At 33.2% G+C, this 24270-nt stretch overlaps 1 protein-coding gene across 1 annotated transcript in view; it reads right to left on the bottom strand.

Annotated features, from left to right (window-relative positions):
• oaf (BRICHOS-like domain-containing protein out at first) overlaps positions 1 to 24270 on the bottom strand; it is a 788141-nt gene that overhangs the window by 570246 nt on the left and 193625 nt on the right. The window lies entirely within an intron of this gene.

Genomic DNA, 24270 nt, shown 5'->3' with positions numbered 1-24270 from the left:
GATTAATTAAAAAAACTGGTAGTTCATTTGTCACGTAAACGCCTCTATTCATGCTCCACGTGAAATAAAGTATTATCGCCGAATAAAGCATAAAAAGTAATTATTCACTGTCAGTCCTATCTCGATGTACTTTACAATTGAATCCTCTTTGAGTGTATTGAATGCAATCGATGAACTGGAAAAGTTTTTAGCTCAAAGCTTATATCCAATACGTTTATATATTCAAACATCTGTTTTAAGTCGTAAAAATTTTTTGTTTTTACAACTTTGTTTTAAATTCACATAAAGACTTTACTTCTGCCAGTATATTTTATTCAATGTATGTTCAATTATATTTTGAACCGTTGGATAAACATATCTTATACTTTCCAGCACCTCATATCCTGTAATGTTTTTCATCGGGAAATTTTGAAAAATATGGAAACGTTTTATTATATAATATGGAATGATATTAGTTGTTTTCTAACGCCTTGCAGTAAAATAAGATATTTTTTTCGGTTCTTTCTTTAACCAGTCGACATTATAGAACCGTGAACGGTTGAGCACCTTGAGTTTTAAATTTGTTTTTATCTATATAATAATATAATATTTAATATCTATATTATAATATAAATTCTGTAAGTACGCCCCTGTCGGTGGAATATTTTCGTTTTTCTGTTTGCAAAAGAATTTTAAAACGATCGATATTTTATGGCGTTTTAAGTTCAACGTTCCTACAAAAAATATTGCAAGTCTTGTGTTTTTTCTCTCTGAGACGCAATAACTCCGGAAGAGATTCAAGGTTAATTTTCAAGGTTTGCAAGGCGTAAGGAATTGGTGTGAGTTCCTTGGCGTATACGGGGTGTAAGAAGCGTGGAGGGAGGTGATTTGGGTGTAGTTTTGGAACACCGGCGAGGGAAGTTTAGGTTGGGAAGGAGATTGAGTTTGAAAGGACGTGTGATATTTTTAATCACCAAGCCGGTAATTTTGTGTAATGGTTTAAGTTTCAAGACCGGTAAAAAGTGGTAATTACTCTCCGTAATATGGCGGATTAGAATAGAGTAACCACTAGATCATCATAAGATTTGTGCAGTACACCGGAACTGAAGAAATTTTGGAAAATGGTTATATAGGATGTCCCACCAGCTTTGTTGTCGTTTGCCTGCTTGATCCAGCCCTATTTACGTCTTAGATCGTCGTTCCTGAAGTATGGAAATGGTTTCCTTTGTTCCTGTGGAGAATTTGTGCAGTTAGTTTCAATCCCAGAGATGTAGTAAGTTTTTTTTTAAGTGAAATAAGTGAAAATAAGGTAACATTCCATATATTAATTTTTTCCAAATTAGACAGACATTTTTTTGCTAAAAGTAATAATTGCTTTTATTTAAATTTAAGAATCTGTAATAATTAAAATTATATTGTAAAACTAGGCGTGGTTGCTGTCAATTTTTTGTTTCTTTGTCATCCGAATTGAATGTTGACATATGACAGCTAACTCTTAAAGTGTCATATTTCTTAAAGGTTAAACTTTAAAATATTTTCAATTATAAAGATGTCTTTAATTACAATAATCTAAATTGACCACAGAGATAAATAATCTAATAACAATTTTGACAGTTTTTGTAGCAATCCCATTGTCCCATTGTAAACAGACAACACATGTAAGTTTATCTGATATACAGCACATAAAAAACTCATTGTCTCCTAGTAAGAAATGTAGTTCTTTTGGAAATCCTCTCCTTTTAAATTATTTTAAATTAAATGTTTGTTTCGTCCCCCGTTTTTTAAGTGTTTTCTGTGTGTTTCTGTGTGTGTAAAAGTGTCTTAATTTAATTTTAACATAAAAATCTTTGGACTTTACAATAATTTGCCAGATATTGCAACAACTTTATCAAAGAAATTTTGATAACTACAAGATTACACAATTGCACACCCACACAATCTGTACATCCATTCCTATTCATTGTCTTACAACTGTCACCTTCCAAAACAAAACATAAAATCTCAATAAATAACACACATTTCATAAATATATCTCCAGAATAAACTTAAATAACTTTAAAGAAATTAATGGTATAGAACATTACTTTCATAAAACAAACAATACATTCCACCTATCTCTACTTCATTGGATAAAATCTGTCTCCTCAAGAACTTCCCCGTTTACTGTTAAACAATTACAATAGTTGACCTGAGTTCTCCAATCAACAATCCAAGATAGTTTGAACCATGTTCTTTCAACCATCAATTAATAGAGTACCGGCATGTAAGTAATGTTTATTTATGGGTTTATTTATTAATTCATTACAGTTTAATAGACTATGTTACCAATTTGTGGGTCTTACCTTGTCTGCTTAAACATTTTATTCATTTATAAAACCACAGACATGTAATATTGGCATAATTACTGTAATTTATATAATTTAATTTATATCACCTACCTATGTTTTTATCTTTATTAGACAACACCCTAATATGGGATTATTATTTTCAGCATTTTAACTTTGTATCGTGACCTGAAGATGCTTTGCATATTATAGAAAGCGAAACCGGTCGTCCGATTAGTTAAATTAAATTGATTGTGAGTAAGTCTAACTTATTATTTCTTTTACCTTTTGTAAGTTTTTTTCTTTGAAATTTTGTATTTTGCAACTTTTAATTATAGTATATTTTTTTATGCCATCTATATTTTTGTAACTGTTTGTTTGAGACAAAAATAAACGTTTGATTTGTTTCTCCAACCATTTTGTTTATTTTCGTATAGAAAAATCTCCTAACCCCTGTGTGTGTTTCTTGATTTTAGGGAAGAAGAAATTTTCTTTCTTTTTCCAGCAGGAAGTTTTCTTCGAAGCGGCGTCCGCATTAAAATAGCTAGAGGTAACCTTGTCTGCCATATCTTGTTTCGTTTTTGTCCAGGATATTTATGTAAGTATCCCTTTGTTTTCATTTTTGTAGTTACCCCAATCTTTGATATTTTTTTACTTATCCACGACCCCAGCTCTCCAACTAACCCCTGAGTGCTCGTTCGCAAAAGTAGCGTTTATTTTGCTTGCCCTATCTTCGCCCCCATAGTTTCTGTCCCCAACTGTCAACCCCATAATCTTACCCTAAGGTAGGCAAAATATTATCGTTACAACCTCTTTTTCGCTTACGAAAGTTTTGATCGTAATAATATAACGGCTGTATAGCGTGAGTTTCGTCGGTACTTTAATATTCATGGGAATCGAGCTGTTCCTTCTGGAAACACCATTCTTCTTTGGGTAAAAGCACTTCGCACACGTGGTGGAATGACTAACAAAAGACCAATAGGAGCTCCACAAACGGTTTAAACCCCTGAAAATATGGAACGCGTTCGACAAGCCCTCCTCCGCAGTCCGACTCAATCTGCTGCTGAACTTCGCCTCAGTGATTGTTCGGTAAGGCGTATTTTGCATATGAAACTCCACTTCCACCCACTTTTATTGGAGTAATGAAAATCCGCTACAGTTTCATAAAAGATCGCTATGCACCCCATAAGTGACAGTTTGGTGCGCTGTATCGCAAACTTGCAGCATTGGATCTTACTTCTTCGGAAACGGTTATGGTAATGTTGCTACCGTGAACTCGGAGCAATAGGAATGAGCGCTCGAAATGATCACCAACTACTTTTCACTTGAATTACGACGACTTGTTCCATTCAAACGTGTGCGGTTTGAACAGAATGGGGAGACTGCCCAAATAACCAGAGCAACGATGAACGTTAATCGCCCTTTTTTTCGTGTTCACCTTATTTCCAAATTTGGTGATTTTCATTGGCCTCCGCGGTGCCCAGATTTATCAATCTGCGATTATTTCCTATGAGGACACCTCAAGGCTCATGTATATGAGCACAGACTGAACTCTGGGCGATTTGAAGGACACAATTCACGTGGAAGTCGCTTAAGTTGAGAGAACCATGGTGGAGGAAGTCTACGCAAACTTTCAAGAACGTCTCCAGCAATGCATCATACAAAACGGTCACCACATTACCACAAAACTGATATGATTTTTCACACTTAATCGTGATAAATGCTATTTCATTGTGAACCCGAATACATCAATAACTTTGTTTTTGAGTGAATGTTACCGATTTTGTGATTTTTTGTACATCTTTTCTGCCGGACCCTGTACACACAGAAGACTGTTAAGCTCATTTGCCAATTTTGCTGTGTTTCGTCTAAAGTTTATCTTCTTCTTCTTCTTAGTCGTTAACCTGATGCAGGTATCGTGATATCATGAAGCTATTAGATAAATTTCCCAATGTTCCTCCACGTTTTTCTATGTTCTGCCATTCTAGCACATTCTGACAATGGAGCGCCAATGGTAGCAACAATATAGTCCGTGTATCGTGTGGGAGATCTACCTCTATTTCTGTTGCCTTCTACTTTTCCCTGGATGGTAAGTTTTTCAAGACCATTTCTTCGAAGCACATGTCCAAAGTAGCTTATTATTTGTTCTGATATTTGTGTTCTTAGTCTTTTCTTTATGTTTAGCTGGTCCAGTATGGATTCATTTGTTCTTCGGGCCACCCATGGTATTCTCAGCATTCATCTCCAGCAGTATATCTCAAATACATCTATGTTCTTTTTGTCTTTCTCAGTAAGGGTCTTAAGTTTATATTAGTAACTAATTATTAAAGTACGCTCACATTTATATCTGAATAATATATCTTCGTATTTGAATTTTATAATCAATATTTTAAACAGTACCGTTAAAGGATTAATAACCGATCAACAGGATCAATAACCGATCATCCATATTTTTTGGAAGCTTCTTTAAAGCGAACCCTATAGCACAAAATTTAAGGTGAACACTGAGACAGGTATTACATTGAGAAAATTTCGATCACGTTCAAAGAATTCCAGGTTTCGGATTTCACTCACAATGGAATTAACGTCGTAAAAATCTAAATAATATAAAAACGCGAAAAACTCTTTCCAATAAAAAAGTAAAAAGTTAGTCGTTATAGAATTGGTAGGTAAAAATGAGATTAAACACCGGTAGCTTGGAAAATTGCAACGTCAGCAGTTTTGTGTCAAAATCGATTATATTTATTAAATATCAATGTCTGAAAGAAACTGAGAACGTAGCAGACAAGGCATCGTTTCCAGAGCATTTCATCTTCCGTTTAATTCTTGTCATTCAGAATAATACGCAGCATCCTGAATAAGGGTAAGACGAAAAACTTTCGGCGTAGACCTTAGATGACAAGAACATTTAAAGAAGTCTGACTAAAAATCACTAAATTTTTGAGATCGACAATACCAGCGTATTAGAATTATTTTTTATTTTCTCAATACATTCGACAAGAAATATTTGGCAAATTAAAGCGACATAATACTTTTTCCTTGGTTTAAATACTGTTTAAAAAATGCACGTATCTTACTAGTACAATAATTTCCACTGAATTCATTAAGAAGTGCAATAGTGACCTCAGTGAGTAATGTATAGAAGTCGATTTGTCTTCCATTGTTACAAGACCTACGTGTTAAATAATCTTGTAATCTGAAATATGTGGCAATATTATAAAAAAATAAATTAATCACAGACACTCTTGAGGACGAGGGTTTCGTCGTTTTAGCCGTTACGATAAATGCACTCCAACCGAGAGCGCTCCTTGGAAAATTTCAGGTCCTTCATTTGTCACAAAATGGACGTCCACTAAGGTTAGGGATATGACGAAAAATGATTGAAGACCAACATGTGTATGATAACACAAAACTTTGTTAATGAAAAAAGGAAATGATACTCATTTTTTTTTTCGTATCACTTGAAATGTGTCGGGGTATATACGAAGGATGATGAATCGTTTAACATATTGGATCGACTCGAAAAAAGCGATATTTTGGAAGATTTTTATGGCGAATCAGTTTAAATAAAATGGCTATTTCGATTTTATCCAATAAAGCACGAGATGAATTAATATGATCTCTAAAAATTTGAATAAAAATTGTAAGAAATACTTCAACGCTTCTCACACAACCTATTATATATATATATATATATATATATATATATATATATATATATATATATATATATATATATATATTAAGGATCACTCGAAGAGTGGTGGGTTTTTCGGTCAAAAGGTGGAGGGCAAAAAGACAAAGAATGACAATGACAATGATATTAAATATGTAAAGAAGCTTACGACAATGGACATTATAAGATTATGTTATATACCCAATTAATTAAAACTAAATATAGTTTAAAAATTGACTCAAACTTAGCACAGCAAAAGACCATGTGGTAATTGTACATGTATATAAAAAAATTATGAAAAGAAGCTTAAGTAAAAAACATTAATTTACAGAGAACTAACAAGATCATAAGGTGCACTTCCAACAGTATATTATTAGTTAAGTTTAATTTTAACTTTAGGTAACATTATTAAATTAATTAAGATTGAAATATAGTAATATTTAAAAATATAATAAGGTTACCACCCTTAGCTTCTTAGCTGCTGCCGGTTAAATGGAAGCAACAGGTAAAACCCACGCCAAACAACGAGAAAAGACAGTGGCCTTGAGGTCAAGATATGACAGAACAGCAAGACAAATTACCATTAGCAATGCATCATACAAAACGGTCACCACATTACCACACAACTGATATTATTTTTCACACTTAATCGTGATAAATGCTTTTTCATTGTGAACCCGAATACGTCAATAACTTTGTTTTTGAGTAAAAGTTACCGATTTTGTGATTTTTTGTACATCCTTTCTGCCGGACCCTGTACACACAGAAGACTGTTAAGCTTATTTGCCAATTTTGCTGTGTTTCGTCATAGTTCATATTAGTAATTAATTATTAAAGTACTCTCAAATTTATATCTGACTAATGTATCTTCGTATTTGCATTTTATAATCAATGTTTTAAACAGTACAGTGAAAATTGCAACGTCACCAGTTCTGTGTCAAAATCGATTATATTTATTAAATATCAATGTCTGAAAGAAACCGAGAACGTAGCAGACAAGGCATCGTTTCCAGAGCATTTCATCTTCCGTTTAATTCTTGTCACTCAGAATAATACGCAGCATCCTGAATAAGGGTAAGGTGAAAAACTTTCGGCGTAGACCTTAGATGACAAGAACATTTAAAGAAGTCTGACTAAAAATTACTAAATTTTTGAGATCGACAATACCAGCGTATTAGAATTATTTTTTATTTTCTCACTACATTCGACAAGAAAGATTTGGCAAATTAAAGCGACATAATACTTTTTCCTTGGTTTAAATACTGTTTAAAAAATGCACGTATCTTACTAGTACAATAATTTCCACTGAATTCACTAAGAAGTGCAATAGTGACCTCAGTGAGTAATGTATAGAAGTCGATTTGTCTTCCATTGTTACAAGACCTACGTGTTAAATAATCTTGTAATCTGAAATATGTGGCAATATTATAAAAAAATAAATTAATCAGACACTCTTGGGGACGAGGGTTTCGTCGTTTTAGCCGTTACGATAAATGCACTCCAACCGAGAGCGCTCCTTGGAAAATTTCAGGTCCTTCATTTGTAACAAAATGGACGTCCACTAAGGTTAGGGATATGACGAAAAATGATTGAAGACCAACATGTGTATGATAACACAACACTTTGTTAATGAAAAAAGGAAATGATACTCATTTTTTTTTTCGTATCACTTGAAATGTGTCGGGGTATATACGAAGGATGATGAATCGTTTAACATATTGGATCGACTCGAAAAAAAGCGATATTTTGGGAGATTTTTATGGCGAATCAGTTTAAAATAAAATAGCTATTTCGATTTTATCCAATAAAGTACGAGATGAATTATTATGATCTCTAAAAATTTGAATAAAAATTGTAAGAAATACTTCAACGCTTCTCACACAACCTATTATATATATATATATATATATATATATATATATATATATATATATATATATATATATATATATATATATATATATATATATATATATATATATATATATATATATATATATATATATATATATATATATATATAAATTAACGGACTCCGAAATAGAAAAAAGAATAGATGCCTTTGAGATATATATATACAGACGAATGTTGAGGATTCCATGGGTACAAAGAGTTACTAATGTTGAGATACTTCGTCGCATGTGTAAACAAAAAGAATTACTAAGAATAATCAAAGAGAGGAAAATGCAATACTTGGGTCATGTGTTGAGAGGCGAAAGATATGAATTACTTCAAGTTATACTGGAAGGAAAAGTACAGGGCAAAAGATCAGTAGGAAGATGCCAGAACTCGTGGCTGAAAGACCTGAGGAGATGGTTCGACCGCTCATCCGCAGAGATCTTTCGCGCAGCAGCTTCCAAAACTACAATTGCCATTTGGATCGCCAACCTTCGAAAGGAGACGGCGCAATGAGAAGATGAAGAATATAAATTAAGGATCACTCGAAGAGTGGTGGGTTTTTCGGTCAAAAGGTGGAGGGCAAAAAGACAAAGAAGGTGGCTACTTCATCTATTTATTGAAGACGTTTCGCTTTCTAATCAGAAATCATCATCAGTTCATCTAAAAAGAACAATATGAAAAACCAAACATCCATAGAAAAGTTATTATAAGTGTGTTACCTTAAAAAGACATGTAGCAGTCAATGATATTAAATATGTAAAGAAGCTTACGACAATGGACATTATAAGATTATGTTGTATACACAATTAATTGAAACTAAATACAGTTTACAAATTGACTCAAACTTAGCACAGCAAAAGACCATGTGGTAATTGTACATGTATATAAAAAAATTATGTAAAAAAGCTTAAGTAAAAAACATTAATTTACAGAGAACTAACAAGATCATAAGGTGCACTTCCAACAGTATATTATTAGTTAAGTTTAATTTTAACTTTAGGTAACATTATTAAATTGATTAAGATTGAAATATAGTAATATATAAAAATATAATGAGGTTACCACTCTTAGCTACTTAGCTGCTGCCGGTTAAATGGAAGCAAGAAGTAGAACCCACGCCAAACAACGAGAAAAGACAGTGGCCTTGAGGTCAAGATATGACAGAACAGCAAGACGAATTACCAACCTCTAGTGCAATAGAGCGGAAAATTTAAAGAATATGATAAATTTGGGTGACAAACCTGTTAGTAAAAACCAAAGAATGAAAGAAAAACGTGGTTAAGATCACCATTTTTCCCCCAGTGATTGGTTAAGAGAGACAATGAACAAACAAGTGAGGTCAATCCAAAATATCATATAATAAAAATAGTCTACGTTGTGGCTGGATAGCCAGCCACAGGTGAAAATTGATTCAACTTCCAACAGTCCAAGGTTCATAACATTTGGAACAGAGATTAATAAAGATTCTATGAATCAATTTTAATTATAAAATTTTACTAACTATTAGATCAGAATAACCAAAGTAACAAAGCGAAGAGTAACCGATATAAATATTAACAATCTAAAAGAAAACGCAGATCACTACCAAAGAACAATTGGATGAAAGAATACATGACCAAATCGACAGCTCTCAATTAATGGAAATCATCCTTGATAGTGCCAAAGAAATCGGAGGACCGCAACAACAAAATCAACATACTAAACTATCTGATAAAATTAAAATAATGCTAAAACAAAGAAGGGAAATGAAAGTAAGCAGCAACATACAAAGAATACAATACACAGAACTTTGTAAGACAATAAGAAAAAGTATTAAGGAAGATATAAGAAAATACAATGAAAGACTGGTAGAAAATGCAATCGAAAACAGGAAAAACTATAAGAAAACAATCATTGGGAAGAAGCAATCGTTGCTCTAACAAACTAATACACCAGAATTATAGACAGAAATAAAATAATATAACTCATAACTAAATTCTAGAGCGATCTATACAAAACCCCTGAGCCCCTGACACACTTGAAGAAGTAAATCAGTAACCAGGAAAACGTACCAGAAGTCCTTCCGGAAGAAGTAGAATCGACAATTGCAAAAATAAAAAGCAGTAAAGCAGCTGGAAGGGATGGTATAACAATGTAACTGCTTAAATACGCTGGCAATAAAACCTAGAAAAATCTCAGCAGGCATATTTAAGAACTGCCTAAGATCGAGATGCATACCAGACCACTGAAATACAGCAACATAATTCTCATTCATAAGAAAGGTAGCAAAGATGATATCAAAATCTACAAACATATCAAGTCTACTACCAATCCTATACAAGATATGTACAAAGATTATCAACAATAAATTAACAAACGCATTAGATGCTGCACAGCCGAGAAAACCAGCTGGCTTTAGAAGTGGATTCAATACGATAGATCTTATTCATACACTTCGAGAACTTATGAGTAGAGCTAAAGAATATAAAATACCGCTAGCATTAATCTTCATATATATTGAAAAGGTTCTCGATTATATATATCCCAAGGCAGTAATAGAAGCTTTGACCAACCAAGGCATTGACAAACCGTACATAGAAACTTCACCAAATAAATACAGACTCAATAAAGCTCAAGGTAAAAATTTATAAAAACACTCCAGAATTTCCCACTACCAGAGGCATCCGACAAGGAGACGCTATATCACCAAAGCTCTTCACTTCAACTCTAGAAAATATATTCAGCAAAATGAACTGGCAGAACAAAGGAATATCCATTACATGGCACAGAAAAGCGAATTTTAGACAATCGTGGGCAGATATGAAGAATGAATATGTAAAAGAGGCTACACCATAAACGGTAGAATATGCTGAGAATGATGATGGTGATGATATATTCATTGTGTTAGATTGGGTTAGCAGCTGAATATTAAAAGTCAAAGTGTACTCTTATCAACGATTTCGTTATATTTCGTTAGATTTCTAGTTAACATCTTCAGACCAAAGCTAAACATGGTAAAATTCTATAATTTACAAAATAAGATAAATTACTTACTTGTGTGAGGTTGCAACAAAAAGTAGAAAAAAGTCTCTATATATTAAATGTGGCAATTTAAAAAATTAATTATTTATACACATATAAAGTTGTCACTATTAAAACCACATGTTCAATGAATTAAATACCAAATACCTCAAGGTGATAGAAGCCTGTTAATTGTCAGATCCAGAAGTCTCTGTCAAAGAACCATGACAGTTTTTGGTTTTAGCGATTCGTATCTAACATTAGTATCAGGCCTTACTCAATCTATATAAAGACAAAGTAATACGTTGGTAAGGATATTGTTTGGTAATAAACATATTGATGACAATGCTAAGAAAAAACTTAATTCATATAAAAGAATTTTAACAAAGTATTACCCATTATCTAAAATACACAAACCAACATTACCTGTTAAACTTAGAGCATCATCAATAGGGGCTCCTACTGAAAATATTGCTGGTTTTACCAAATAATCAAATGAGAATCTAATTTTACTAATAGAATTTTTTAATGCCGGAACCACATGACTGGCCTTTTGGCTTTGCCAGTGCCATTAACTTGGGAAAAAAATACCGAAACCAGAAATAACTCGACCATTAAAAACTGGAATATTTAGACAAATTATTATTTACCAAATAATAAAATAAAAACAAGATTTTACTAATTTTTTAGTAATTTAATTTAATTTAAATTTTTAATACCGGAACCAGAAATACCTCGGCTATTAAAAACTAGAATATTTAGACACATTATTATTTACCAAATGAAAAAATAATAACCAGATCCAATTTAAACATAAACAAACACCTGTAGTAGATGCAGGTATTAATATTTACCAAACAATAAAATGGGAACCAGATTTTACTAACAGAAAACTTTAATTAACTCTACTATTAAAAACTAGAATATTTAGACACACTATTATTTACCAAATGATAAAATGAGAACCAGATCCAGTTTAAACCTAAACAAACACCTGTAATAGATACAGGTATTAATATTTACCAAATAATAAAACGAGAACCAGATTACTAATAGAAATATTTAATACCGGAACAAGAAATAAGTTGACTATTAAAAACTAGAATATTTAGACACATCGACTGGTCCAACGAAGACTGTAGTAACTCATTTTTTATGTAATTGAGATAATTATAAAAATGTATTTACACTGTTACCAAAATTCATTAATCTATTAAATGGATGTTTTTATAGCATTAAGTGATACTTTTAATAATGATCTTACAAGGGTAAAACAGATTTAAGACAGAAATGGTCACAAGTGACTTTTGAATGAGTTATTATAGTTTTCGATGGAGATATTTTTAAAGTAATAAATACCAGAATTATTTGTTTCTTAACTTTATTTATATAAAATGCTACATTTTGAAGAAGCTACTGATATAATTTGCAGTTTTATATTTTAATTCAATTTTCCTCATCCGACACTTCTTCGCTCTCAACTGAATCAACTTCGAGCTCGACTTTAGGAGGTACATAACTCTTTGAATTAAGATTTTTATAAAATCCAGGGTACATTGTGGGTATTTTGCCGGTATTACACAGCCACAGTAATCCTTTTAGCTTTTTTTCTTCAATTGGTAATGGCGCATCATACAGTTTCGGTGGAAATTTGATAGTAGTGGAAGGCCGTCCTCTGCATTTTCGATTTAATTTTATGTCACAACCTCTAAAACCATCATCGAATTCGTATTTAAACATTATAGAATTTTGGTGTTCATGCGAAAATTTTATTTCTCGTATTTTGCTAACTTTTATTGATTTCTTTTTGTTGTCAAGTTTCCAATTCTCGGTATCAGTCAGTTTTTTAAAATTAAAAAAAATTATCTTGGGACATTTCCGTAACATCATAAACTCTTCCTGTAGTTTTAGCCATTCTAATTAATATAACCCACTGTTCTGGCACATATACAACCGATTGCCTTTTCTTTGCATTTTCGATAACAGCATGCATACTGTCACCCTCGTTCTGAGTGTGGCCTTTTTCCAGAAATCTGTGAACAATATCAATATGAAAATGAGCAGCAGCAAAAGCAAACATCGAAAACACAAAACGATTCCTATTTTGTCCCCCACGTCTGAGTAGAATATTATCGTTTTAACACTTTGTTGTGCCTTGAGATCTAAAAATTTCTAGAGGAAACTGGCAATTTCATTAGGACCTCTTTTAGCCACCTGCTCGTGCCATACATAGCAGTAACCCTGATAATTTCCAACATCATAAACTGTAAAGTTATATGTAGAGTATTTGCTTTTGTAGTAAAAATCACTTACGTTAGACAAAGGGGTAGCTAAAACCTTTTGAAGGTCAAAGCAAGCCACACACAAGCTCTTATCATCTAGTGCAAGCTGTTTGTCTATGTCTTTTAAGTTTCTGATAACTTGTTTGTTTTTCATATGGGACTCATATTGTTCGAGCAATTTTGCTTTTTCAGCATCACTAACCATATTAAAAACAGAACAAACAGTACACTGGTCCTTTTTTGGTTTAAAGAACCCAATATTGAACTGTTCATTGAAAATATCTCTATACTGGCGTGACGTGGCAGCTGTAGTAATGTTATTTTTTTCGCAATGCTCGTTGTACAATCGGTACATTTTCTGGATAGTTAGCCCTTCTTCAAGGTACATCTTCATCGTATTCTTACGGGTATAATGGGAAGGTACTACAGGAAACTGATTTATGTGATTTTTTACGTTGTCTATAAGTTCTGGTGATAGTTTATGTGGTCTGTTAGTGTGCTTTCCACGTTTATCTTCCTCTAATGATCCACCATCTTTCAGTTTCCTTAATGCTGTAGTGATCCAAGTTTCTGAAACGTTAAGGGTTTCCAAAAACATAGTTTTGCAAACACGTTGTTTTTCATTGCAAATGTAGAAGTAATATTCTCGAGAGTAATTTCTTCGAGACCGTTGTTCTGCAGTAATAGTTACTTGTTTTTTGGCAACCTGTCTCACATGACGAGCAATAAAATCCCACTTTCTCGTATGATCTTTCAACTTCCAAAATATATTGAAAAAAAGGTCTCTATCTTCTTTAGCTATTTTGGTAGCACATTTTAGTCTACATGTGTTTGCGCATGGTGCACCCATCTGTCTTCCTTTAATTTGAATACCTTTTCGATTTTCATGTTCAAGTCCCAGGTTTAGACTTGTTTTAGATTTTTCATCCGTCCACTTACTAACGTCTCTAATTCTTTTCCTACTTACTCTCTCTATATTGCCTCTGCTTCTTCTCTTTCTATTTGTGGTTGCTTTAGTTATATTCTTATTAGGTTCAATTATTACTTCAGGGATGTTTTTGTCTTCTGTCGGAATGTAATCTGGGTCAGTATCAGAGTCTGCATGAAATGGTTCCTCATCGCTTTCCTTCTCAATTATTTCATTTTCATTCCTATTGGCTTCATTCTCTTCTAAGCTTACTAAAATTAAACAAAAATGAGGTAAATGCCTACGTAATATTTTTTCATGCGGAATTTAAACCAACCTGTAAAACATTCAGGATTAATATCAGTCTCGTGGTCACCAGGATCCTCATTCGTCTTTTTGTATTTGCTTTCTTCTACAATACTTTCAGCAATATGTTTACCTTAAAAAATAAGTAGGTTTTTACTTTGCTGTTATTATTTTAAATAAAGTTTATTATAAATTTACCTTCAAAAGAACGATAAGAAATATCCGTTTCAGTGTTTTTATACGCTTTCTCAGCTAATTCCAATATTAACTCATTTCTGGAACACATTATGGCAATTATAACAAATTTAAACTTTTGAACATAACCTTAAACTAACGCAGAATACCGTAGTAACTCATGTTACGATACCTATGCTATCGCCTCAGATAACAACGAAGACTATTGTAACTCAAGATACGATGATTTTCTACGGTTGTTTTTCATAAATCGGAGATACTATAAAACTCTTACACGTAATATTGGTTGCATAACTACGTTTACTGAGATACGATTCTTTCCTGGGGAAGATATTATTATGTTTTATTGTTTTGCGCTCGTAACTCAAAAAGTGGAAAATTTGAGTTACTACAGTCTTCGTTGGACCAGTCGACATTATTTATCAAATGATCCAGTTTAAACGTAAACAAACACCTGTAATCGATACAGGTATTATTAAATAATAAAATGAGAACCAGATTATACTGGACATTTGTAATACCAACAACAAAAACAAAAACTCGATTACTATAAGGTTTCAATTATAGACCAGTGAAACGGGAATTTATTAACACTAATTGTTTACAAATTTATTGTATTGTTACGTTTTTCTGTGGGTTCAGGAATTAAGTGAAGTTTGCAATTTAACTAATTCTATTTAATTCACTCAACTACACAATAAACTCACTAAATAACAAATATCTCATTAATAATTATTATAAATACACTAATATTTATCGGCGACAATAATATGGGTATTACTTACAAAAACACTTGTCTAACTATTGTCTATTCAACTACTACTACAATGCTCATTTAGAGGAATAGGTAAGGATTCTTTATTTCGATAGGATGAATATGTGTGTCCACGTTAAAGATCTTGCGATCCTCTTCAGCTTATCTTTAGATATTGTTGTGGTAAAGTAGAACAGCACCGAAAAATACACTGTGGTAGTAGCGTGTGTAGTGGAGCATCTTGGAGGCTGTTGAGATGGAATCGCCAGTTGAATCAGAGGTGGGAGGCTTATCTGGATGTGATGTTCTTTCCAGAGTGTACTGTTTGTGTTTTGAACTAGATCTGACAAAGACCGAGTTTCTAGTTGCTATTGTTCCTGTAAGCCGTTTTTACGTCTACATCCAACTTCAGAACTGTTGTATTGCACTAACATGCTGTTATTGGATGTTTGCGTTAACAACCATGCCTCGTTAGCTTCCGAGGGGCAGTTTGCCACAGGTAGCTCGGTGTGAGTGTGTTTGTAATGGCATGACAGTGATGGACGCTACCATTTCGATGTTACTTTAGTTCCGTCAGTCGCTTAGACGTCCCCAGCCGACCCTAGAATTTATGACGGGCACAAGGTTCAGTTGTCGGGGTCGTCTGCATAGCAGATTATTTAAAGTTGTTTTTCTCCCATTTGGTATCCTTTTTGAGTTCTTACTTTTTTTATTATATCATCTATAATCAGGTTGAACAATAGGGGACTCAGGGAATCTCCCTGTCTTATCCCAATGCCAGGTTCAATTGGGTCAGTTAATTTTTCTTCTACTTTTACTTTTATTGTGTTGCTTTGATAGATATTTTTGATGGTTTTGATTATTCCTAGAAGTATATCTTTTGGGTACAGTAAGTGGATAACATCTTTTAGTTTGACCCGGTCAAATGCCTTCTTAAGATCTACAAAACAATAAATGCCGGATAAAAATTTATTAGCTTACTTAAAGTTTATAAGTATGTTACAATTTTCATGAAAATACATAAGCATATTATGAAAGTTTTAGTTTAAAAATGAATTGCTTTCAGGTATCGATAGATTAAAGAGATGATATATATTTTATTTTTTTTATTTTGCGAAGCTCTTTTGACCCCTTCATAGCTTACGCATTTTCGCATTCCCACAAGTCATGTACGTCAATATATTTAATCTATCAGCGACATACATCACAGTTAGCATCTATCGAATGCCAAAATAACGCTATCTCTCGAACTATTTGCAGCCAAAATGGAAATATTCGCCAGCAAAAAGCGAGATGGAAAACAAATGACATGAAGCTTTCAGCGACTGAGCGTCCAAGGATAATAGGTGGAGTGTAGGGATGGGACGATTGGATCTGAGAGTGATTTTGAAAATAATTTACTGATTCGAAAGTCAGAATTGCTTTATGCGGTTTTTTTATATTTTGTGGAAATATACCCAAAATGGACTTATTTCTAATACATATTTAAAGCAAATTGAGATACCAAAAGGTGTTAGATTTAAAATATTATATTTTCGATGGATCACGGAGATTACGGATCCTGCTTGTTATTTTAGGATTAAAATCCTACGTATCTTCTAAGTATAGTATACTGCTAATAAAATGAAAACTGTAGATATTTTTAGTTGTTTTTGAAAGCCTTTTTCTACGTAGTTAGTCGGTGCTAGGACTTGGTTCTAGATACAAAAAGAATGAACATTTTTCTTTTCACAATCAAAACATTTCTGATTCTTCTCCATTTATTGTTGCATTTGAAGCTTTTAGTTGCTAATTAGCCGACAGTCGAATTAACAAGTCCAAATTGCCGACATACATCAGCCATTTTTCGACCACTTTCAAATGCTCTTATAACAAGCACTTTATCTTTAATAGGCAAAGCCTTCCTTTTAGTACTACAACTTGCCATATCAAAAAATAAAACGTTAATTACTAAATTAAAATCTAAAAACAAAACGAGCCGAACACAATTTAACGGTAGCGAAAATGCCTTAAGCTGACTGCTCTAAAACGCAAAAATTTGACTGTTGGGATGGCAGTAATAAATGAGAAATCATAGAACTGTCAAGGTCACATAACTGTACACAGAAGGGATAATCGGGCTTTCTCACGTTCTTGGAAGGAACAATGCCGCAAAGCCGGAAACGCATTGCACTTTATTCTTCATAAAATAAAAAACGACAACCTACTGTAAAATTTTATAACGCTATAGACGAAGGTTACTTTATTTTTAACAACCAAGATGACGTAACTACCGAGGCCGTAATATCCAAGTTCCACTGTAGTTTAACATAGAATTTATACTGGAGATGAAAGACCAATTCTTTAAGCCCCACGAAGATAACTATATTGCTAGATAAACAGAAGTTGAAAACATAATACAAGTCATCATAAATGCCGATATCATCGAAGAAGCTTTAGGTCCCTGGTGTTCGCCAGTAGTCTTACTAACTAATAAAGATGGATCTACTCGCTTTTAGGTAGACTGTAGAAGATTCAACCAGGTTACACAAAAAGACAGTTATCCATTGCCATAAATAGATGACACACTAAACACTTTATCAGGTGCTACATGGTTTTCGACCCTAAATTTAAAAAGCAGCTACTGACAAGTAGAAGTACATCTTGATGATCGAGACAAAATAGCTTTTTCAACTGGCCGTGGTCTCTACAGGTTCTAGGTTTTACCAGTTGGTCTTTGTAATGCTCCAGCTACATTTGAACGTCGAATGGAGATGGTTTTAGAAGTACTTACCTGAAAAACATGTCTAGTACCGTCTTGATGATATACTGATTATGTCCAAAACCTTTGATGAACATCTAAAAAACTTAAGCGAGTTATTTGACAGATTGAGACACGCCAATTTAAGGAAGTTTTTATATTTAGGACATATCGTTTCACTGAAGAGAATTAAAACTGATCCAGAGAAGATTTCAGTTATTAAATATAGATGTTAGAAGTTAGAAGTTAGAAAGTTTTTTGACTCTGTTCACATTACCAAAAATTCATTAAAGATTTTGAACGCATTGCTAAGCCTCTTTAACGACTAACCGATAACAACATTAAATTTGAATGGACACCGGATTGTCAAAATGCCTTCATAGATTTATAAAAACGACTTACAACAGTACCTATCCGACCCTATCCATAAGAAGATGACATTTTAAATATTCTAGGAAATACTTCTTCTTTTTCCTCATGGGACTTCTTCTATGTGGGACAAATCTCACGAAACTGCCCTAACAATATAATCGAATATCTGAATTATTATGATCTGAATGAGTTCTTGAATCTTAAGATCCTTTAATCCGAATCCCTATGCCGGATCTTTGTAGTGACCCGTCTTTTCCATCACTTACACAGCCAGATAGATTTTTCTCCGACGATGCTAAACCGAAGACCTACACCCCATTATTCTCTGTCAGTTTTTCAGTTTATATTTTACAAAGTTTACATAATCTAATAAGTGTCGGACTCGAAATAAAATAAAGCCGTTCTGTTGTTCATTTGTTGAATGAAACTGAGACAAAGCAGGAGGATGGAATTGTGGAAAATATCGAAATGTGCGAAGCGGTGAATAATTACTTTCCAACTTTATTTCAGCCTTTGATAATACGTTGAAGTGATTAAAAGGGAATCATTTTTAAAATATTTAGGTACGTTTTTGGGATTAAACGTAAGTCTCAAAGGGAACATTAATATGATTTGGATCGGAACAGTGATTTGAATTGCACGTGTGCTTCTAATATCAGTATTTTTAAAATTTCCTGAAATTATATGATTGGTCACTAGAACTATATTTATCTATATTGCATTTTAGCTTCGTTTTTATTGTTGCTTTACTATCATTACATTTACATTTTTCTGTTAACTCGAACAAAGTTTGTGGTGTGATTCGATTTGATTCATCTACCATCTGGTGTTGAGTCTACTGCTGTACACAGACCTCCATTAAACTGCCCCACTGTTCTCTAATTTGCTAATTCACTGCTCTAATCCAGTGTTGATCCACTCTTTTTATATCGCATCATTACATTTACATTTTTATCTTAGCTCGAGCAAGGTTTGTGGTGTGATTAGATTTAATTCATGTCCCACCTAGTGTTGAGTCCACTGCTTCACAGGCCTCCATTAAAGTGCTCCACTGTTCTCTAATCTGCTAATTTACTGCTCTAATCCAGTGTCCCTTTACACTTTTTATATCGTCACACCAACGTGTTGGAGGTCGGCATCTGCTTCTCTTGTCTGGCCGAGGTCTACAATTTATTATTCTTAATGACCTCCTGTCGTCTTTGAATCTCACAACATGACTTGCCCACTTCAATTTTAGTGAAGTAACTCGTTGATTATGTCTTGTACTTTCGTTCTTTGTCGAATGTGTGTATTTCTTACAGAATCTCGGGTTCGAATTCCAAGAATAGCTCTCTTCATTTTTTTTTGAGCGATCTTTTATTGATGGACGGCGTTCTTTGTCAGTTTAAGTCATTTCAGACTTATTCTTCTTATTATGTTATAACAATATAACTACTTCCGAAAGTTGGGAGTCAATGTAGAACAATAAAAGTCACAACTTTCTTTGGAAGTCAATTGTTAGGTCTCGTTTAGTTCAGTCTCTCTGGTGTGAGAACGCCTAATCTTAGAAGTAAATCTGAAAAATGAGTTTGGCTGGAATAAAGAAACCAAGATAATAACTAATCATATTTACTGTACACAATTAAGAGTAACTCAACGGGCCATGGAGAGGGCCATGTTAAATATAAGTCTCAGAGACAAAATTCCTAACACCAAAATACGTCGAAGAACTAAAGTAACCGACATTATGGAAAAAATGGCGACATTGTGATGGCAATGGATAGCACATGTAGCAAGACAAGACACCAACAGATGGTCTCATAAAGTAACATTCTGGAGACCTCGAGAAACAAAAAGAAGAGTGGGAAGACCCAAAAAGAGTTGGATAGACGATATAACAGCTGTAGCTGGAAAACAGTGGATGATAATTGCAAAAGATAGAAAAGCGTGGAAGCAATTGGAGGAGGCCTATGTCCAACAATGTTTAAATGAAGGCTGAAGACGAAGAAGAAGATTTACTGTACAGCTGGTTCCTACAAAAACTGATAAAACTGAATGGGAATTGTATGGCGTATTGATGGCAGTTTTGTTGGGCAGACTTATCTGAATATTCTAGAAAACATCGTGTTTCCCAGTGTAGAACAGTTATATGAAGAAAATAGTTTTATTCTCCAATAAGATAATTCAGTCCTGTTTACACTGCAAATATAATAAATCAGTGGCTCTAGAATAACAATTTCGAAACCTTACCATGGCCCAGCTACAGTCCAGATTTAAACCCAATCGAGAATGTGCGTGGGTTTATTATAAAACGTTTGTATCCGCGTAACTTTATACTGCAAAATGCTAAAGAACTGTGGCACGGTATACAAAAGGTTTGTATACCGTACTACTTTCATAGTTCCTTTCACACAGATGGACCGAAGACTACAAGCTGTTATCAGTGCTGATGGAGATATTACAAAATATTAATTTTATTTTTACATACCTAAATTTAGCATGGTTTTGGTCTTCCAGACCTTCGCTTTCTTTCGAGAGTTTCTTGCACCCTCCATTTTTTATTAATAGAAAAACTGTGATTCTGTTTATGTTAAAATGTTTTGCTGCCTCTGATTTGGTTATAATTCTTGCTTTAATGTATTGTTGAGTTAAGTCGTTTGTTTTATTCGTAAATAAAAATAATAATAACAACAACAACCCTATTTTATGTAAAAACTATCATTTAATTAAAATTTTATTGTAAAATTAAAAAAATCAGAGCACATCTTGCTTACAGCTTAAAATGATACTTGTGGCAAATATTGTTGTGTTGAAATAGATGGACAGGATTCTGATAGTTGTTGTGACTTTAAATCCTTGTTGGATGGATTGTAGAATGTAGCTAGTGCGGTTACTAGGTCCAGATACTTCAATCAGATTGTCTGGTTAAAATTATACTTCAGGGATATGTTGAATTTTCATAGCAGCGGTCACCTACTGCAGTATATTAGTCCCTACGGTCGACCATGTGGTTTTAAGGGAGGTCTCTCTCGAGACAAGGTGGATAGGAAAAATATAAATCGGGCCAAAAAACCCAGAAAAGAGTAAACGATATAAATAAATTGTCAATAGAAAAATGACTTTTTAAAGATGAAAAATATTTATAAAAAATATTTCTATTTCTATTTTGAGGTACAGCCAACATGACCGAAGTCAGAGCCAACTGACAGATATACTTTGTCGAGTGAAGTGAGCATAAAAATTTTATGTTTCACAGCATAGAACATAATGGGGTCTGAATAAAGGAATTAGAATATTAAGTGAAAATGAAAATTGGAATTTGGATTATAACAGAATATTTAGTAGATCAAAGAATTAAGCGCCAATTATTTTTAAAATAAAAATAGTAAAATCAAAGAGACCAGTTAATAAATGAATAAAATAAACGAAAATTTGTATGAAATGGGAGGGATATAGAATCAACATTAACGGAGAATACTTAAACAACCTAGGATATGCAGACGATATCGCCCTTATAACAACACACTTGCTGGCTGGCCAGCAACCCCAGTATCGAGTCCTACGTTGCCATGAAGTAAATGTCATCTATAACTTAAACATCTGAGAATATTATCTACTGTAACTTAAAATTTAATTTAATTTAACTATATTTAAACGCTTTTTACTCAGATAATTTACACAGTGGCTACAAACATGTAAACCTAGATAAACACTGATGATGAAATAGTGATTCCGAAAACGTTCTGTGATGTGATTTAGCCCGGAAGGGTTCTTTTATATTATTATACCTTTTATAAAGGTATTACAAATTATTAGAAAATAAAAAACACTAGCTTTTCCATTAAATTTAATCGGAAAGTATTAAAATTTGACCATACATCAAAAACAGCAAAAAACCATTTTTTCTAATGGAAATGTTTTAGACTGATCAGATATGACAGTTTTATTTCGGCACAACGCGTACAAACAATTTGTTAGTATAATCATTGTAATAGTACGCTATACACAGGCAAAACTCAAAATTGGATTTTTAATATTCAATTTCCCACAAGCAGATAACGATTTTAATTTTTCGGTATATAAACAAAGGTATGTGAAGTTTGGCCGGAATTGAATTTAGTTTTTTTTCTCCCTGAATTGTTTTGGAAAAATGTATTTTTGCTTTTAGGTTGTAACCAGCAAAAATTATTCGAATAACGCTGTTTTTATGACTGTAATTGTTTTTAATTAGAGAGAAAGAACAATATGTGAATATTATAATTTATTTTAAAAAGAAAAAGAAAAAAGAAACCGGCAGTTTGTTGAAAAATCTTTAAAATCATATGCGGTAACAGTTTTTTTGTGCTTTATTTATAACTAAACGTCAAAAAGAGGTCAAACTTTTAAAATGGAATAAATTGCTGGTAAATTTTGAAACAATCTTTATACAACTTTCAATTTTTTGCGCCAAAAGAGGCTTATATATGTACCTATATATAAATATATATATATATATATATATATATATATATATATATATATATATATATATACCATCTTTTGAAACCAAGTTAGCCCTCTTCTTCAAACATTCTTTACTACACCTACATATTTGCACTCTGATAAAATAAGATTCTCATAACATGAACTCATTTTGTCTCATTTTGTTTGAAACTCAAGTCTTTATGAAGTAACTATGAATCAGTACACTGCTTGGAATCTTTAAAACTTCGTTATGAAGTTTCTAATCTGTTAGAAACAGTGCTCGTTGGTGCTCCTTTTCCGCCAGCACCAGTTAAAATAGGTGCCATTTTAACTACTTTTTCTAGGGATCGGATTTGCATGGTCTGAAAAAATCGACGACAATTACTCGATCACCCTGTTGCATCATAGTATCAAGTATTATCATAGCCCCACCACTGCATCTTATTCTAGGTTCTACCATTACAATCCTCCCTCTCTTCCCATCTCTTTTCTTTACATACGCAATGAGCTAGTCATCATCATAACGTAGCGCTACAACCCTGGGTGGGTCTTGGCTAACTGTACCAGTTTTTACGAATTTGTTCGGTCTTCCAGCAACCTAGGGTCAAATGGAATGTTCATTTTTCGGAGATCTGCTTGGATGTTATCTTTCCATCGCATTCTGGGACGTCCGAGTGGTCTTTTGCCTGTGGGAATCTCCTCCCGTACGAGTTTTACAACTCTCTCGTTATGCAGTCTGTGTGATTTAATTTCTTGGACAATATCTGCGTCATTGTAGAGTGATTTTAATTCGATATTGGTTCTGATCTTATATTGGTTTGTGGTGATGTCATGGTGAGGTCCGAAAATTTTTTTAAGTATTTTTCGTTCAAAGCGTGTGAGCTTTTCTTCATTTGATTTGGTCATGGTCCACGTTTTGGTGGATTGCTTATACTGGCAGAGCTTTCGTTGTGCGATGCTCCTTAGGTGTGAACGTTACTACTACAGCTGCTTTCAAGCTTCTAGCGCAAAGTGCTCAAGTGCTCAAAGCTTCTACTGTGCTAAAGATGTCGAGCTACCTCCAATTATTGTCCATTTCATTACTTTTTCTAAGAGACGTGACATATACGGCAGCCAGAAAGACACATATTAGAAGCTCGCTATTGCTCTGATGAAATAAAAGCCATATATAATAGTATTGAAGCACAAATTAGTTAAACTTTTCACGCCTGCATCGGAATATATCGGAATTAATAGCAAGCTTTTGCTGAAAGCTGCTAATATTTGCGCATTTCGACAGCCCAGAGGACAGAAAACAATTTATTTAATTGGTTAGTTATATATCTGTAGCGAGAAGCTAATTACGAATACTATTATAACTTTCCTATTTAAAAATTAAATAACAGATCTTATA

The sequence above is a fragment of the Diabrotica undecimpunctata genome, chromosome 2 (assembly GCF_040954645.1).
Source record: "Diabrotica undecimpunctata isolate CICGRU chromosome 2, icDiaUnde3, whole genome shotgun sequence".
Taxonomy (NCBI): Eukaryota; Metazoa; Arthropoda; class Insecta; order Coleoptera; family Chrysomelidae; genus Diabrotica; species Diabrotica undecimpunctata.
This window is presented reverse-complemented; position numbering and strand designations above follow the sequence as displayed.